The following is a 13,573-nucleotide window of genomic DNA, read 5'->3' on the forward strand; positions in this document are numbered from 1 at the left end:
TGGTTATAGGGAGGAAGTTCTTTACTGTGAGGGTGGTGAGGCGCTGGAATGGGTTGCCCAGGGAGGTTGTGAGTGCTCCATCCCTGGCAGTGTTCAAGGCCAGGTTGGACGAAGCCTTGGGTGGGATGGTTTAGTGTGAGGTGTCCCTGCCCATGGCAGGGGGGTTGGAACTGGATGATCTTAAGGTCGTTTCCAACCCTAACTATTCTATGATTCTATGATTCGAAATTAAACAACTGTAGGATGAAATTAAATGTTCTCTTGGTGGCTCATCCCAAATGTTGTGGTTTACCTGCTGAGCCCAGGACACCAAATCAGCTATTACATTTGTTTACAAGAATACAAATTTTGTCTGTAGTTAGTGGAGTATAACAGTTCTTAAAAACACTGAATATGCAGTGTGTGATCTGCAGCATTGATCTGGCTGGCAACTGGGAATGCATTAGCCTTTCTAAAGAAAAGTTCTGTAACTGAAAATTTGCACGCAAGAGAGGTTTTCTTATAGTTTTCCCTGCTATGGCATTAATTTATCCACAGGCATAGTCCTGTTGAGGCTCATCTATTCCAGTGTGGCCTTATCCACAGGCCACAATGCCTTCAGAGATATACCTGCTCCAGCTTGGCCTTACCCATAGCCACAGTCCCTTCAGAAGTAAATCTGCTTCAACATGGCCTACGCCATGCCTGCAGTCCCTTCAGAGGCATACCTGCTCTGTCATGGGCTTATACATGGCCACATGCTTTGAGATGCTCCAGCATGACCTCATGCACAGCCACTGATGCTTCAAGTTGTACCTGCTGCAGCATGAACTTATTCATAACCACAGATGCTTCAAGGTTTACCTGCCGCAGCACACTTACCCTTTGGCCACAGTCCCTTTGGAAGTGTACCTGCTGTAGCACAGACATCATTATGGCCACAGACGCTTTGAGATATACCTGCTCCTGTGTGGACTCATCACAGGTCACAGACCCTTTGACTCAAGTTCACACTGGAGTTCCAGCCTGTCCAGTACAGCAGCACAGAAACAGCAGCGATGCCCTGGCCATCTGCCAGCCCAGGCACATCACCACCACTGTTACCAAATAAATGTTCCCTGGCACAGCAGAGTAAGATAATAAGCAGTACAGCAGTGCAGCAAAGCACTGAAAGCAGAAAGTGGCCACTAACAAGCACTGGAGTCTAAAATACAGTGGGGCAAGCAAGCCCCATGGCAAGCAGAGGAGCCTGTTGATAGCTAAACAGCAATAGCACCTATGGATTCAATCTAGCACATTCCAGTCAAACCTGCCGTTATTTTAAGCCCTTTGAGCCCCACTTTGGGGGCCGGAAAGGACTGTCATGGTATAACCCCAGCTGGCAACTAAGCCCCACACAGCTGCTCACTCGCCCCCCACGTGGGTTGGAGGAATGAATCAGAAGGGTAAAAATGAGAAGACCCATGGGCTGAAATAGTTTAATAGGTAAAGCAAAATCTGTGCACACAAGCAAAGCAAGGAATCCATTCACCACTTCCCATGGTCAGGCAGGTGTTCAGCCATTTCCAGGAAAGCAGGGCTCCATCATGAGTAACAGTTATATGTGAAAACAAAATACCATCGCTCCAAACATCCCCCCTTCCTTCTTCTTCCCCCAGCTTTATATGCTGAGCATGACACCATATGGTATGGAATATCCCTGTGGTCAGTTGGGATCAGCTGTCCTGGCTGTGTCTCCTCTCAACTTCTTGTACACCCCCAGCCTGCTCACTGATGGGGTGGTGTGAGGGGCAGAAAAGGCCTTGACTCTGTGTGAGCACTGTTCAGCAATAACAGAAAGATCCCTGTGTTATCAACACTCTTTGCAGCACAAATTCAGGACATAGCCCATACCAGCTACCTCTTCTTAATAGAGAAGAAAATTAAATCTATCCTAGCCAAAACCTGCACATATGTTCAGATGTGTTTGACAGCTATTGTGAGAGAAGAAGAGCGGGAAATCCGTGTACTGCATTTCCACCGCTCACTGTTCAGCATTGCTTCTACTTTGAGGCATACTGGATAATTATTCTTCAGTATGCTGCATAATTATGTTTTGTCAAAACAAAGCCTTGAAAATTAGTGCAGAGTTACTGCATGACAGTTTTGAAAAATATTTCTAGGAAAAATGGCTGGGAATTTTTCTAAGAAATAATTTTCTGTCAGATCCTGTTGTAAAAAAAAAAGAAGAGGCCTTCTTATGAAAAGCTTGTACAAGCAATTGAAAAATTGTGAAATTGCTGAAAAGCTGTGATTTGAAACTATGCCATTTTCCTACTCTGAAACCACTGCCTTAGAAAGTCCAGTTCAGTTCTGATTTTTTAAGTTAGGGGTTTTTTAAATTGGTAAACCAAACTCATAGGATCATAGAATAGTCAGGGTTGGAAAGCACCTTAAGATCATCAAGTTCCAACCCCCCCCCCCCCCCCCCCCCCCCCCGCCATGGGCAGGGACACCTCACACTAAACCATGTCACCCAAGGCTTTGTCCAACCTGGCCTTGTTTAGGTTGATCTGAATGGGATTCACTTACTGTGTTTCATTGTCTGTAATTTTGTCTTGCTTATATTTTCACTTCTTGCATTGGTAGAAGTTGGGAAACATGTTTGCAAAATGACTGGTCAGAAAGCCCACTTATTAAAATGTTGACATTTTGTATCCTTGTGAGTATAATTTGGAGGCTTTGTCGATTTTGTTTTAGTGTATTCCCATGTTTTAAATTTAAGCTTGTTTTTATGCTTCACCTTAGGAGCATGTGAGTTGCACAGTGTCACATGATCCAAGATCAGGGATGTCTGACATTACCTGTCAGTGGAGATAACATCACAGTGTGTCACAAGCATAAGAATGTGGCCCATATTGGTACAAAATGTCATCATTTTTATATGCTGGTGGTTCTCTGTACCTTGTATCACATGTCCAGTAGGAAGGAGCTGCCTTGAAGCACAACATGCAAGCCTCCTACTGATGGCTCCTGGGTGCTTTTTTCTGGGGATGGGGATGAAGCCAGGCTGGCAGAGCAGCCTAGCAAGCTGGCTTGAAACCCTTCAATGCAGAGAGATCTTACACAGTGGAGAGCCTCAGAGGGAAAAATGCAACTGCTAAGATGCAGACAGTAGTCTGAAAATGCAAGTACTAGCCCTATTGCCTGTGGTTAAGAAGGATAAGCAGCAGCAAATGATGTTTAAGCAGCCATGCCAAAGCTTTGATCTGGTTTTGTGACACTGATGCTCCAGTGAGGCTCAGGGATTGTACCGTCGTTGCTCTACAAGCATGTAGAAGTCACCCCTGTCCTAATGTTTCCTCCGTATGGCGTGGTGAAGTCTCAATTAAGGAAGGTCTGTGTCGGGAAAAAGAGGATGAGAGAAGTGTGACAATACAGAATACTATCAACAGGAAACGGTGTGTTTTAAAGACAAAAGGTATCTTGTTATCTTGGCTGTGATATTACATCTCCTGCTGGCCTGCAGTGCTCAGGAAAATCCAAACTTTAGCTGTGCCTCTCTCTTCAAGTCTGTGCTGAATCATATCAGAGGCTGTAACACCAGCATGGTGGTAGGAGAACAATGTGCTATTGTTGATGCTCTTTTGGATAAGACACAAAACCAGAATCTTAACCACAGAATATTAAATCACCGCTTTTGGCATGAATAGATAGGTTTACTAAGGGCCCTAATCCAGTTCTAATTTACATGATTATCTTTTGTCTCTCTAAACTCTTCCTGTATTTTTGATTAATTGAGTCCTCCTTTTTTCTTTCTTCTCAGAATATAAATAATAAGAACAAACTATGCTGTACTGATATTTGAACAGATTCTTACTTTCAGGACTGTTTCCTTTTTACAGGGGAAAGGAAAATCAGAACCAAATATATCACATGTAGAGTTACTCAGTATTTGACATGGGTTATTATATGAAATCCAGTGTAATGACTGATTATGTCATTACAATAAAATAGTATTCTACATGCGTGAGATATAAAATAAAGACTGTAATCCGTGTGGGGTAATTGTGATTAAGATGCTGTAGTAGAGACTTTTTCTTTTAGGACACTTTCCCACTAGGATACATATGCATCCAAAGATAAATAAAGTGATGAAAGAAGTAGGAGCTTCTCTATACATGTTTTAAGGTTACCCAATTAAATGAAAAAAAAAAAAAGGAAAGGAAAACAAAACAAAACACCAAAATATGGCAGATTTAAGATTCTTTTTTGTGTGTTCCAAGTTCTGATCCTGCTAAAAGCGATTCTTTGAAATGACAGAAAATTGTGTGGTGTTTATAAAATTACTTCAGTGTTTGATCCTTGATGGCGTCCAGTTTCAGTAGTTTTAAAAGAGGAACATGGAATTTGTATTTATGATTGAATTAAATCAAGGTGGAGGAACGTTACTGCCCAGGTATTGTCTCTGCCTGCTATATGGTGTGACATGAAGCTCATTGAAGTCAATGGAAAGATGTTACTTTGAGTGAGGTTTGGATAATGGCCCAAACCTACTGCTTATTTAAATGTAATTTATAAAGCTTTGCTTGACCTACAATGGAAAATGGGATTTGTCATTTTGAAAAGTTCAAATGGAAGCTTAAAAGGGTAGCAAAACTCTGTTTTCAAATTGGAAAGCTACTGCCATCTGCACCAGCCTTTCAGCAGCACTGGTTGTGTCCATAATTTCTGATGTAAAAAATCTGAATGTGTTGGGGGAAAGCACTCCCATCAGTAATGCTTGTAGATCATCCTTGGGATTATACTACTGTTGCCACAGACCAGCATTTCCCTCTCTAATCTCTAACTACCAGGCATGGAGAACAGCCAGGTGTAAGAAAGGAAGTGGAAAAGGGGTAATATCAGAGAACATTTTCTCCTGATCTTTGTTTTCTTCACCTTTCACGTTTTCCACCTGCTGTTGCCTCATCTCCTAATGATCTCCCATCAGTTCACCTCTCGTCTGCATTCCTCTTGGCTGACACATTTCCTCCTGAAGTAGGTGTGATGGTGGCTATCCCCCATAAGGTCAAAACCTGGGGAGCCCCTAAGCATTTAAGTGTATTCCTTTTTCTCCTACACTCAGGAGTTTCTCCAACAAGCAGAGACCATAGCACTGCCATATTCTCCTCTGGCTTCCCAGGAGAGAGGTTTTACCAAAATTATGCTGCTTCTTCCTTGCATTACCACTGCTCATAACCTCTCTGCTCAGAGCTGCAGCACCTCAGCATAATTTGGGTCCTTCACAGATAATGCTGTGGACTGTCCATCAATCTGGAGACAAATTTAGCAGGCCAAACTCACGATCATAAGAGAGGCGCCATGCAGGTTTTGTGCAGTTGCAGCACTGGAAGGGAGAGGGTTAAATGACAGGGTGCACTTGGAGCAAGGTGAAGTGTTCGACAGCAATCCTGCCCTACCAATACTGGCTATTCCAGTCTTGGCTGGAGGCCATGGTGGGCTAAGTGGTGGACAGTGGGGCATGGTCCTGAGTCTGCTCCTCTGGGGTTCTGGCCCATTGATAGCTGCGTCCCCAGCCTGGCTTTTGCAGTGGGAAATAGCACTGCTTTGTCCAGCTGTGCCACGGCAGAGCTTGTCAGAGCAACATAAATTCAGCAACTGCAGCAAAAGATTTTAAAACAAATTCAAAATAAGTCAAAATCTCAAGGGAAAATGAAACAGGAAAACGAAACAGGAAAACCAGGAAAGTTTTACGTGTAAAGTATTTTTTTTAAATATCTGCAAATCAGATGTTCACTTGGAGACCTGAATTTACATTTTTGCACATGATGACATCAATTCCATAGAAAACCCAGAATCTTGGAGGTTTCAAAAGGAGTAAAAATAAAAGAGGGAAATATTTTCCTTCCCCTCTTTCAGTTTTGCAGATCATGTATTTTTATGATTATAAATAGCTAAATCAACAAACTTTTACTGACTGGGGATATTAAGCACACTTTTGTTGTTGACTTTTGGAACTATTTCAACTCCCAAGTGCTAAAAGTTATAATTGCCTTTGGAAAAACTCATAGCTTTCGGTGGACTGGCTTGGAGTCCCCAGTAAGAAGCAGTTAATAGGTGGACTGGTGACTCCAGCAAAACAAGATAATCAATTCCATCTGCTTTTCTAATTAATCACCCTTAATACTGAAAGTTGGGGACATCAAGAATTTGCACAGTAAGCATTTATTTTGTAAAGGAGGGTAACAGTTTGTTACTTCAGTTGCGGTCAATCACCCTGACTCCTCTTCCCACCTCAGAGAGAAAACCTGGGAGTAGCCACCCCCCCTGCTCAGTAGCTATTCTGTGCTCCCCAGGCACCTGCAAGGACACCACGCATCCTGATTTTGTTTTAACCAGTTCTGCTTGTTCTTGTCGGAAAAGGAATAGTTAAAAGGGATGAAGAGAACACTCTGTTTGGGACTTCAGTTTTCCAAAATAAAATATGTGAGGGAAAGGTTTCATTCAGTTTTGGCATCACTTTGTTAAGTCAGTTTAAGCCAAGAAAGATTGTTATTCCACACTGTTTGCCGATAGTAGAAAGTTTACATATCGAACTAGTCTTTTTTTTGCTTGAAGGAAGAGAAAATGAGCCCGAATTTTAAGGGGATCTTTTATTTGCTTTGCAGAAGAGATTGTTCTGTTAACAACTCATCAAGAAAGGGGGAAAAAAATAGAAAAAGATAAACAGGATTAACTGTTTACTTTAAGTGAGCCGAAGTCTGGTTGTTTTTCTGAAGAAGAACACAATGTACTGTTGTATCTGGTTTCCAGAGTGGTGTTTATCATAATTCCTCCTGCAGTGGTTGGTAGAGTGCTGGGAAGGCTCTCCGCCCACTCGCAGCTCGCTCCCCTTCCCTCTCCCATTGAGGCCTCCGGCCAGGGCTGCGCGATGGAGCGAGCTGTCCTGTGTGATCTTTACTGCCTGACATGAGCTGACATTGACCCAGAATAAAATAACAGGGGCCGTTTCCTAGAACTCTCGGCAGACTGCTGAGAACTGCTACCATAACTCTTGTAAACACACAACGTGCACACACAAACACGCTCCCTCTCCCTCATTTAGAAACACACCTAGGGAAGAAAGGCAGCCACCAAAGCGGAGTAAAGAAAAACAGCGTGAGTGGAAAACAGAAACAGCAGCAGACCCTGCAAGAAAGAGTGGCAAATTGCCTTTCTGCTGGGGAAGGAGCCCCAGCAAGATTTCATTTCTGCTTTTCTGCTTTGCTCTTTGTTCTGCCCTTTATTTTGATGAATATTTTTCTGTTAGTTCAGTGTGGTGATGTGGCATTGAAACAGCAGAATATCTTATTGAATGCAGGCACAGCACTGTAAGAAATACCGCAGTGTTATTATATTTCATTTACCTTTCACATGCACTGGGGAAGCACATGTGCAATGCTATGCTACCAAGAATGTGTTTTAGGATGTTCTGTGCCTGCTGAAATGGGCAGTTATTCTTCTTTTTAATACTGAATTCATGTTGTTTTAAGTAAAACCTTCTAGTAAACCATTCACGGTCTGTGTGGTTCAGAAGTAAATCTGGAGAATCCACAAATAATATAGTCTTGAAAGATAAGGGACCCCAGTGCTGCTGCTACTGTGTTCTTGCTTCATTCCAGATGCTGCAAAGCCCTTGCTATGGGTTTTGCACGGGCAGCTGAGAATTCTCTAAGCCCCGCAAGGAAGCCCTCTCTCTATATATGTATGTACACATACATATATGTAGCCTCCTGCTCCAACTCAAATTTGAGATCTAACATGAAGAGTAGACTTTATGGACTTGCCCTTCTAGATACAATCGTGTTATTCAGTTGTTGCTTTCAGATCACCCTGTGAAGACAGGTCTTTTATTCTGATTTTTACATATAAGGAACTGAGGTGTGGAGAAAAGATGATATGAAATGCTGCCAGAACTAGCAACCAAATGCTGTTTTCCTTGGAAAGGGGGGTGCTGAGCACCTTGCAAGAGAAGATCATTTGGCAGCACTTTGCCGACTGTTGGAATTCTTGAATGCCAAAACAATAATTACAAGTCTTGAGTTTAAAAAAATAAACAAAGAACCCCTCCTCAGATTCATAGATAAGTACTGTAAATGGCTGGGTGGTAATTACACCTTATATTTGGAACATGAATTTTCTACTGGAGATCATCCATTAGAAAGACTTGCAGTTTTCAGCTGAGGCTGTAAGTTTCTTAAATGTAGATTTTTACTCTGGATTAGTAAATCATGACATAGAGGAAAATAGTATTTTCTCGGAATTGTATACTGAAATAACCAAGGGATTGTAATAGAATTCCATGCTGAAGTAATGGTACAGTGAGAACCTGAGGAGTGTGTGCATCATTACTTTTTTTACCAACTACAATTAACAGCATAGTGAGTCCAAAACAGGCTGGGATGATCTGATCTGCTTGCTTTTTTGTTACCACCCAAAACTGTTTTTATTTATGTAACAAGCTGTATGGACTGGATCTTAGCAGAAGGACCATAGATTACGTGCAGTTTAACGTGGAGGTGCCTGGGGGATCTTGGAAGGAGGAAGGCCTTACTGGTCTTCTTCTGCAGCTCAACCTTTATATTTCTAGGCAGTACTTAGGAATTTATTTTTTTCATAACTTTCTGTGTCTTGCAAGTCATCACAATAGATTTTTATTTACATGGCATAATTACTTTGGATTTAAGCTATCAATATACAGCAACTTTAATATTCATTTATGAATCTGAGATAAGTGAAGCTATTGGATGATACTGAAATTTTTTCTCAAATGCAACTCTAAGTGCTTGAAATTATAGCCTCATACTGTGTTTGAGTGGATGTCAAGAATGTCTTTTTATGGGTTTAAATGTTTTGCTTACTTTTGAGTAAAATTCAAATCAAACACACGCATCAGCAGTTAAGTTGAAAGTGCACTTAGAGACAGTGTCAGATGGAGAGTTAAGAAAGTTTATTGGGGGGGCGATGAAAACTTCATAGAAGAAATGGTCTCTGCTGAAAAAATAGTCACGTGTGAAGCCATGGTTGTTACGGCAAATATGAAAAGCTCTCTGGGCTTTGTGCTACTTCTATTCCTGAGAAGTTGTATGTGTTCCCACCAGGCAGGTGGTGGTCTGTGTTTTGAGTGGGAACATTTACAGTGCTGTGGAGCTCCATTCTCTACATGCATGTTCTGCATTAAAAAAAGGTAGCCCTGCTGATACGTTTGGCTCATACAGGTCTCCTCCTACACACAAAAGCCGTTTCCCACAGGAGTGCTGCTTTTTCAGCTCATAGGCAGCAAACAGTAGGTGGAAGGATTAACCTGAATGAAGAAATGGAGAAAGCAATCAGCAGGTGGGGATTCATGAAAGACTTTGTGGCAGTTGTATTTGATTTTCTAGTTTGTATTGAAGTAAGTGTTTATTCGAGGACGTGAATAAGCAGCAGTTATTTTATAACCTCTCTCCTCTTTCTCACTTTTTTTAACATATATATAAAAATGGTGGGTTTGGTATAGTTACTGTAGTGAGTTCTTTGCAAAGTATGTTACATAATTTGTTGCACACATACTAAGAAGTGCCTGCAAAAAAAAAAAAGGATTCCTTTCCTGAGACTGGGGAGGCCTCTGCTACACATTTTCTGCTTAAGATGCTGAGATAAGACTGCTCATTCCCCTGGTGATGCTCCTGTCACATGTGCGGTTTCCACCAATACTTCTGCAAGGACAGCCTGTCTTTTGCTTAATGGAGCTGGAGTGTCTGGTGTTAACTGTGTGCGCAGTTCCCATGCGTGCCATGTCCAGCACTCCAGAACTGCCTTCTCCTTTCTTTCTTCTGGGTCCTTCCACAATTGCAGAATGAAACCATGTAGTATCACAAACTCAGCCTTTCAGTGATTTTTAACCTCCAGTTTTCAAAGCAAATGATTGCTATTTTGGTCATCTCAATACTTCAAACCAGAGCACCGGCCAGGGTCCTAGAAATATCTATACTTGGAGGGAGTTGTGACCAGGACTCTTCTTTGAGCTTGGCATTCCCCTTATAAACTAGAAGCAACTGTGCTTGTGTTTTCCTCTGTACCTGTGTACCTCTGCAACCTATGCTTAGAAAGGGCTAGTTATCATCATCATTATTTTTTATTTATATTATTCAATCCATAGTTATACTCTGTAGAGCTTCACTCACTATTTAGTGGCAGCAAATACTGTGGATTTTCAGCAGGTGACTCTGAATTGTGCTACTCCCTAAAGAAGGCTACAGCAGGTGCCTACTTTTCAAAAGGGAACTTGAAGCAGTGCATGATGTGGTGAATACAGTGCTTTTAATAGGAAAATACTGCTAGTGTTACAAGGGGGTGGGAGAGAGGGATGGTTAGCCACGTGTGTTTAGACCTGTGCCCTGAGCTTTGATTTTTCAGAGATAATATGGGTATGGTGAATGCAAGGAGTGCAAAAGGTAGGGATAAATTAAATCCCAGTAGGGTGGTGTCCTGCAGGTTACAATTTGAATCTGAGCCATATTAGCAGGAGTTAATCAGCTCCACCTTGAGACTTGACCAGACAAGTTGCTGAATGAGAGTTGTGTAGGTAGTGTTGTGCCTCTGGTGATTAAGGGAGAGGGGGTTTTTGTTTACGTGTGTTTATGTACGTGTGCTTTATGCCTCTGCTAGGACCGCACCTCAAAGAGATAAGACGTCCTTCTGACAAACAAAGCAGCACCAGCTGTCTCTTGGATGGTTAAGATAAAGAATGAGCCAGTATCAGAGCTAATACAATTCAATTACTTTTCAGACATTTCCCCATTCTCCCTTTTCCCTCCCTCCCAAAGAGAGAGTAACTAATGAAGTCGCTGCCAAGCACGCCAAGCACTGTGAGGGTAATGGCATTCGCCTGGCTCTCTGGCTTCTCAGGCTGTACTGCACAGCTTACCTCCTCATGGAGAAGGGCTGCTGTGAGACGCATGGTTGTCCTTCTACCTACCCAAGGGTAAAACAATTATTTGTTAGTTAAGATCTGTTAATGACAAATTTCTGCTGCTTGTTTTCACAAGACTCCTTAAAGGTAATCCCTGTGTCATCAGCCAGTTCTGGCCTCATACACTCTCATCTCTGGAGGCAGAACTTCTGATTCTTTTCATCTTGCCACAGGGGAGGCTGGAGGTGACCAAAACTGAAGAAGATTTTTGTCATCCTTACCTCTCCAGAATGTCAGCTGCCAGCTATGAGCCAGCAATATGGAGAGATACGATTTTTCATGCATAAAAAAGTAATAGTAAAAGAAGGCTTTACCCTTTACCCATGAGGAGTGACTAAGTAAGAGAAGGGCATGGCAGAGTAATCCTGTAATCCTCTCCAGATTTCTGTTGGGAGACATTTTGTCCTAAAGATCAGCACAGTCATAGAAATAATGCAGAGTAATCAGTCTCATCTTCCCCCAGCCCCCATCCTTGCTCCTGGCTATTAGCAAATTAACAAAATCTTCCCAAGCTTCTGCCTGAGACCTACTTGTCATTATTTAAAGAAGGGGAAAAAAAAGGCTAATCTCTGCCTCACTTCTTATCATTCCCTAGCTTCTCCCCCTTTGTTATTACCAGTGAGTCATACTTCACCTTTCCCTTAGTCTGCTTCTCTCACATGCGCTCCTCCACTGGCATTCCTGCCACCCCTCGCTCCTGCAGTGAATTCTCTGCTCCTTTGCATGAGAAATATCATTTTCCAAACCCATATTTTAAATTCAGGTCTTACGCAAGGTTACATCCTGTTGTCCCAAGAGTAAAGATGGCCCTGCGCAAGCACCACTGGTAAAAATGGAGATGTTGCCCTTTTTTTTCCCAGCAGTTCATTACTATGCATACTGACAAGGTACGTTTAAGCTGGTGAACTGATTCAGTACAAATACCACATTTTATGGAACAAGAAAAAAAGTACTTGTGATAGATGTGCACAAAACATAAATGCTGAATTCCTGGGGGCAGATGCTCATTGCGGATTTGCAGCTTGTCTCATAATTTAGATTTGGGTTTTCATCCTGGTAGTGAGCTTCAAAGCAGGGAAAAAATCATGGGACAAGCTGTTGCTTTAATCACAGTTAGACTTGCCGCTAAAACTTTATTTGCAAGAACATTTACTGAAATATGAGAGCAACACTGTAACATGGGAAAATAATACAAATACACTTTTCTGGGAATAGAGTGAAATCAAGCAAAAATCCAATGCTGGTAAGGAAGTGAAGGCCATGAATCAACAGTCTCTGAAAGCAGCTGAGCTGCTACTGTTAGTGATGCTAACAGCGTGTGCAAAATCTATAGGAACAGACCTGGTTTCAGAGAACATGAGAACAGTTTTCCAACACATCGCTGAGTTTGTTGTGGGATTCAGCTGAGTAGCGTTTTGTCGTCATTCATTCATACTGTTTTAAAAGTGCGCTAAAGCAGGGAACATATGTTCAAAGTTCTCTTCACAGCTTTAGTTTGGGACATTTGAAATTGGGCATCCAAAGCTTGTTAGTGAAATTCTGTCTTCCAAGTAGGTGAATATATATGTATTTCATTTTAAATTCATGTTGCTCAGAAATCATGGCTGCCTTTTGGGTACTGTTAGAACAAGCTTGGTACAGTGGATGTCAGGTGTGTGCTCATAACAGCAGAAGTACTTGGAGTCTGATGCAACAGGTTCTGCTGCTGTGCCTTTCTTCATGGTGGCAAACGCGCCACTAGCGTGAATGGGCACATTAGCAATGTAAGACCCACATTCTTCCTTTACTTCTAGTTATCAGGCTTGGTCATAAGATGACTCTTCTCTCATTGTAAGACCTGGGATGTTGTGTTACATACACAGGACAGCTGGAGTGGGAGCTTCAGGCTCCTAATCCTGCCTGGAAAATACACCCTTGTCTAGAAGTAGTACTCCATGCAAACAGAGTTTACTTCTACAGTGTTAATTTTGAAGGATCTGATCCTGATGACGATAATTATTTGGCTACAGTATTTTTTTGGTCAGATCAGTTTTCTGTCCTGGCAATTTATGCTGCCACCACAAAGAGATGGAACTATGCAGCCAGGGATGTGGGGAGTTGAAACTCCCGTGTCTGACAGCAGACAGCTATTTGCTTGACTTAAAAGGACTGGGAACATGCCCTTTTAGTGACTGATGTCTTCAGCACCAACCAAGCTAATTTTATTTGGGCAATTAACATGTCCCAGAGGACTTAATATGAGGCTGGTGCCAGCTAGTCTGAGACTTACTTGTGTTCAGTTATGTCTCAGTAAAGATACGAGAAATGCCAGTGATCAGTTAAGAAACTACTGAACTGATCAGATCTGAGACACTAACTTAGTTGGCCCTTGCTTGCTGCAAGATACAAAGGCCTAATTTTTCGCAAATCACAGTCACTGAATGTTTTGTTAACATAGGCAAAACTGCTTTGCTTTGCTTTGCTTTGCTTTTCCTGGTCCCCTCGATCTGATTTTCAGAAATATCCAGAGCATATTAGCTCTGTTTTTCCAAACAAAGCAAAAGCATGAGTTTAGTTTCAGTCACATCAGTTAAAATTTGGGAGCGTTTTTATTGCAAGGTCCTAACTTGGAAAGAGTTA

General features: G+C 42.0%; 1 protein-coding gene and 1 long non-coding RNA gene across 5 annotated transcripts in view; one reads left to right on the forward strand and one right to left on the reverse strand.

Annotated features, from left to right (window-relative positions):
• SPIDR (scaffold protein involved in DNA repair) overlaps positions 1-13,573 on the forward strand; it is a 205,134-nt gene that overhangs the window by 161,055 nt on the left and 30,506 nt on the right. The window lies entirely within an intron of this gene.
• LOC136008654 (uncharacterized) overlaps positions 3,220-13,573 on the reverse strand; it is a 42,012-nt gene continuing 31,658 nt past the window's right edge. Inside the window, exon 5 of one of the 2 annotated variants that reach the window (XR_010610176.1) lies at positions 3,220-3,357. This is a non-coding gene — a long non-coding RNA (uncharacterized LOC136008654). Of the gene's footprint in view, positions 3,358-8,848; positions 9,305-13,573 lie in introns of those variants that run through there. The other variant, XR_010610178.1, reaches the window with a different exon arrangement.

This window comes from Lathamus discolor, chromosome 2 (genome assembly GCF_037157495.1).
Source record: "Lathamus discolor isolate bLatDis1 chromosome 2, bLatDis1.hap1, whole genome shotgun sequence".
NCBI lineage: Eukaryota > Metazoa > Chordata > Aves > Psittaciformes > Psittacidae > Lathamus > Lathamus discolor.